Source organism: Mus caroli, unplaced genomic scaffold (assembly GCF_978045245.1).
Source record: "Mus caroli unplaced genomic scaffold, Mus_caroli_1 scaffold_2, whole genome shotgun sequence".
Lineage (NCBI taxonomy): Eukaryota > Metazoa > Chordata > Mammalia > Rodentia > Muridae > Mus > Mus caroli.
In genome coordinates, this window is record NW_028227257.1 from 142,578,652 (window position 1) to 142,584,530 (window position 5,879).

Sequence of the window (5,879 nt, forward strand, 5' to 3'; positions counted from 1 at the left end):
ATCTTTTTATAAAAACTGTTGCTTTAAAGAGTCTTTGTGCATGTGTATGAGTGCTTTTGAGGTCAGAAAAGGATTGTAGATCCTAAGGAGCTGGAATTACATACAATTGAGAAGCAACATATTGAGTTCTGGGAACCAAACCCAAGTTATCTGTACAAGCAACAATGCTCTTAATGGCTAAGATATCTCTCAAACTTCATTTGTTTGTTTGTTTTGAGACAGGGTCTCACTATGTTGTCCAGACTGATCTGGGGCTCAGTATGCAGACCAAGTATGTTGAACTCTGTCTTTACCTCTTGAGTATCAGAATTAAAGGCATGTGCATATTCTAACATTCTAATGCAATACAAACCAAAGATATACCAAATTGATGCTTTTATGCTGGGAATTGATGTTAGGCAAGTATCAGAAGTTTTTGTTTTCCATAATTAACCACTTATCTTGCTAACTATGCATAATATAATAATAACACTGCAATGGGTAACATACACTCTTCTCAGATCTGAGCTCTTGCATGGTATGATTGCATACACAAGGAAAAAGCTATAGAAATCCACTTTCCATTCCCATGGGGCACTGATCACTGAGTCATTACAGAGCTTTATGGTGACTCTCTCTGGTAAAGGCCATCAGGAATGGACCCCTGCCTTCCCTTCAGTAGCATCTCATCTATCCTTTGCACCTCTGTCCCCAGCTCTGCCAACTACTGGATCTTCCTCATCCAGCCCTTGCCTCTGAGCCTCCTCTACAAATCGACCACCATCTTGGTTGCCTGTTCACTCCTCAGGCCTTGGACCCTGATGAAACAGCATTGCTTAGGAGGAATCTTCCCTGACTTTGGTGTGGCCAATTTAAGTTCTACCAGGCTCACTCCAAAACTGGCCTTTGAGACCCACAGAGCACATCTGGGCACTCCATGATACTTTTATAAAGACATCCTTGGGAATAGCTGGGGGTATCATCACCTGTGTAGACATGGCTGCCCAAGGCAAGGGCATCAAGAACTCTGTCCACACATCAAAGATGTCCATCCTTGGTCTGTTTTATGGCTAAGATGCCTGAGGAGTCATCCTTTCTGTCATCAGGATTGTCTGTCCTCCAGCTCACAGGGAGGTGAAGTCACACTGGGCTCAGTTTTGAGGAATGATGTGTCAGTTCCTCCCAGCACTGTACATGCACTAACATCACCTTTGTCCTCTGTGCTGTCACACTTAGTTTGTAATAACCACGTCTGTCACCCAAAGCTTTAACTTCTGTGCAGCTCCTTTACTAGGGGCTTCCCTTGGAGTGGCTCTCTTTGCCACACTCTGAGCTGCACACTTTTGCCAGGTCACAGGTGAAGAAACTGAGGCCCAGGTCACATCATTTGTCAAAGTCATCTTTGGGCTGAGAACTAGGGGCTTGGTACTTCCCAAAACCAAAGTCTCTCTTCTCTGCCATAGACCTCTGCTAAGGAAAACTGCCCATAGACACTGGGACAAAGTCCAGAAGCTCTAAGATGGTTCTGCGGCTCCTGTATAATAGTGTCTCACTATATCTGTGGTACTAAGCCACCTGAGGGCTTTGCATTTGGAGGAACCATAGCCATTGATTCCATTTATCTTGCACATATACTCTCTGTTCTGCCTTATACAATTGATGAACTCTGATGTAGTCTTTTTTCTCTCCCTTTGGATGGTGCTGGGGACTAAACCAGGCTCTCACACATGCTAGGCAAGTGCTCTACCATGACTTGTACCCTCAGCCCCCTTTAAAAAAATCTTTTAAAATTATGTGCACTTTCATGTGTGTCTGTGTGTAGGTTTGTATATGTATGCATGCAGGTACCTATAGAGGCCAGGTGCATTGGATTCCCTGGAACTGAAGTGACAGGGGTTATGAGCCACCTTATATGTGTGCTGGGAACTGAACTCAGGTCCCCTGGAAGAGAAGACTGTGCTCATAACCACTAAGCTATCTCTCCAACCCTCTTAACAACTGTCTCCCCCCACCCCAGGGTTTCACTATGTTGCCCAGGCTTGCCTAGAACTTTTTATTCCAGACTGGCCTTGACTTTTAATCTTCCTGCTTCAGCTTCCCAAGTAGCTGGGATCACAATTCTGCCACAAGAGTTCCAGCCTCTGTCCATTCTTCAGCATCTAGAGAAACTGGTTAAAACACTTTTAATTGGACAACTGCCGTGCATAGGTATGCATGGGCACATGTGTTCTTTCATGTTGCAGTGTATTACATGTCTACAATGAAACGCCACAAACCTCTCCTTCAGGTGGCCAGAGAGCACTTGGTTTGGGAGCAAAGAGAACCTCTGGATTCAGCTCTTCCAGCTCCTCCTTCACACCAAACCTGGCTCAGGTCCAGCCCTGCCCACTCTGTTCAGGTGAAGCATTCATTCCAACATTTAGAATCAGGATGGGTGTTCCTCCCTGGTCTGCCTTTGAGGAGAGGGCAGGAGTGTCCACATTGAGGCTGGCTGGGCAGACAAAGACTTCAAAGGCTTCCCTTTTAATTGCTGGCTGTCAGGCAGCTAGGAGGCCAAGGGGCCAGAGGCAAGGTGAGGTACAACAGGGAGTGGACAGCCATGACTGGGCTGAGAGGGGGGTGCTAGCCTCTCTAGCTGGAGCAGAGCATGTGCAGCTTTTCTTTAGCTCTGGGGAGCATGTGAGAACTCTACAATGGTAAGGTGCAAAAGAGTCTCCCCTGGTTCTTCAGCACCCAGGATGGGACTAGATGGACTAGGTCTCTGAACCCTCCTGTTCCCTAAAATGTGTTCCTTGCAATGTGAGAACAGTTCACCACCCATCCCCTTCTGCTGGCTCCCTGTTTTCAAAAGACAAGTTGAAAGCTAAAGAATAAAAGAAAGCAAAACTCAACCACCTCCAACACACATATCCTTTGACATGACATTTTTTTCCTTTTAGGAATGTGCTCCATAGTTGGGAGGAGACTCAAGCATACATGGATCCATCCAGCAGTTATGTTGTCCTTTAGTTGCTCGTGGGAAATGATCTGTTGAAATTCAGCGAGTTCCAGGCACTGAATGGGGCTCTGAGATAGTCTTTTCAAAAAACACACATGACCCCTTGTGTCCTTCTAGAAATTATAGAGTCAGGAGGAGAAAAGGATCTTGAATAGCCATTTATGGAAATAAATTTATGGAAATAAATAGCTGAAATTACATTAAGTATTTTAAGTGAAGTATTTGAGGTGAAGGTCAAATGACTTTTTAGGGGGAGGGCTGGTGAGATGGCTCAGTGCTTAAGAGGACTTGTTCTTGTGGAGGACTCTGGTTGGTTCCCAGCACCAACATATCAGCTAACTCCAGCTCCAGAGGATCAGGCCCCTCCTCTGGCCTCAGCAGAGGCACTGTAGGCATATGGTGCAGAAACACACATGCATGCAAAAACAGCCATAAATAAAATAAAATAAAAATAAATAAATCTTGAGGGAAAAAAATCCTTCTAATGGTGCTCATTGCCAGAAAAAATTAGGCAGTATCCCAAATATTCACCCGAAGAGGAATGGTGAGAATCTCATATGATGGGTTAGTGTGTGCTACTGAAAATAATGAAGTAAGGCTGCGGATGCAGCTCAGGACTGGAGGATTTGCCTAACACAGAAGCCCTAGACCCCCAGTACTTCAAAAAGCAAAAGCCACCAGGCATGGTACCTTACACCTTTAATCCCAGTACTCAGGAAGCAGAGGCGGGCAGATCTCTGAGAGTTCAAGGCCAGCCTGGTCTAAGGAACTAGTTCCAGGACAGCTAAGGCTACACAGAGAAACCCTGTCTGGAAAAACAAAACAAACAACAAAAAGCCAAAGCTAACCACCACTACCAAAAGGCTCAGGGGCTTTTGGAGATGGTAAGGTACCTGCTTCACAATCTTGAGAATTTGACTCAGGCTAGGTGTTGTGAACTGAACTAGGTAAAAAGCTAGGTGTTGTGAACTGAACCTGTCTAGTGCTGGAGAGACAGAGACAGGAGGATCTCAAGGTTTGCTGGCCTGCCAGTCTGGTCAAATTGGTGCATTCTGGGTTCAGTGAGAAACCCTGTCAAGCACACACACACACACACACACACACACAGATGATTTTTAAATTCTCTTAAAATAAAAGAGGCAGGTTATGTTATCATGATGTGAAAGACATCCTCAATATAGCATTAGATTTTTTTTTTAAAAGCAAGGTGTGTTCTGTGCTTGAATACTAACAAGCAGTATGATTTTTGTGTGCATTATTAATATTTTCATAGAAAAAGACTGGGAGAATATGTCCCATATTGTTAGCAGCTGTTATTTTGGGGGAGGGCAATACCTGTGACTTTTATTTTTTAAACATTCCAATAACATTAGAATGGTTAAAAATAGGCATGTATTACCTTGGTATAGAGGGGGAAAAGGTATTGGGGGAAAATATGCCGATATATTTCTTCTGGTCCTAGGCAGAGAGGAAATCAAGCAAGTTTCCCACCACTGAGTCAAGTCCTTAGCCCCATAGATTGTTGTTGCAGTTTCCATTGTATGGATATGTACACTCTGTATGTGTATTCCGGGACGCATGGCATGTCGTGCATGTGGAGGTCAGTGGACAAGTTGGTGGAGTCAAGGCTCTCCATACACCTTTCTGGGTTCTGAGGATCAAACTCGGGTTGTCAGGTTTGCTTGGCAAGGGCTTTTATCTGTTGAGTCATCTAGATGACCCCCATAGTCCTGTCTTCTTCCTTTCCTCTCTTCCTCATTCCCATCTCTCTTTCTCTCTCTTTCTTTCCTTCCTTCCTTGCTTTTCATGTAGCCCAGGATAGCCTTGAACTTACTTTGTAGCCAAGGAGGGTCTTGTACTTCAGATTCTTTTGCTGGGGTTACATGCCTGAGCCACCCACACCCTACTTGAGATGCTTTTCCTCCTCCCCTCCTCCCCCCCTTCCTTTTCTTCCTCCCCCTCCTCCTCTTCCTCCTCCTCCTTCCTTTTCTTGGTTATTCAATACAGGGTTTCTCTGTGTAGTCCTGAATGTCCAGGAACATACTCCATAGACCAGGCTAGCCTCAAATTCAATGATCTGCCTGCCTCTCTCTGTCTCCTGAGTGCTGGAATTAAAGGTGTTCGACATGCTATTAGGTCTTCCTTCTTAAAGATAATCCCCAACCAGGGCTAGAATTCCATAAGAGAAAAAAAAATCATGGTAAGTAGGGAATAGAAATGTCAGCATGGTACTCTGTGAAGTTTGGTGTCCTGCCCTTCCCTTTAGCTGGTAACTTGGGTAGGTCAGAGGCTTCAGTCTCTGCCTTCAGGAAGGACACACTTCTTTCCCCCCACAGGGCTGTTTTCTACTTTAGAATTCTTTTGGAAAGCAACTATGTGGTGGTTCTAAACAGAGGGAATGCTTTTGCCAGACCTGGAAGCATCATATGGAATTGTTGGAAGAGGAGAAATAATTTTGCTCTTGGCTCTTTTCTCAGAGACATGAAGTTTGCTTATATCATCTACCTAGGAAAAGCCAGTAACACGTCTGCTTGCCGATAAGCAGCAGTGATTTCTTCGAGCTTCCCTTGGCAGCACCCCCCCCCACTCCCCACCCCCGTCAAGAGACAGCATCAGGGGTTGTTGACTGAGTAAATGAACGGCCCACTTCCACCCAGAGTTTCTTTCAGCATCTTAAGGTGTGAAGCTCAGTTGAATAATTCACTGAACACAATCCACATCTCACTCCTCAAATAGACTTGGTAGGATTGATTGTGAAATGCCAGCAGGCACGCTTCACATCTAACGCCTGAGCTAAGGGAAAAGTCAGCAAGGTTGGCTCAAGCTATGCACCAGTTTACAATAGCTGAGATGCTATTCATGGCTGCAGTTTGAAGGACAGGGCAGAAAGTGAAAGCCCTTA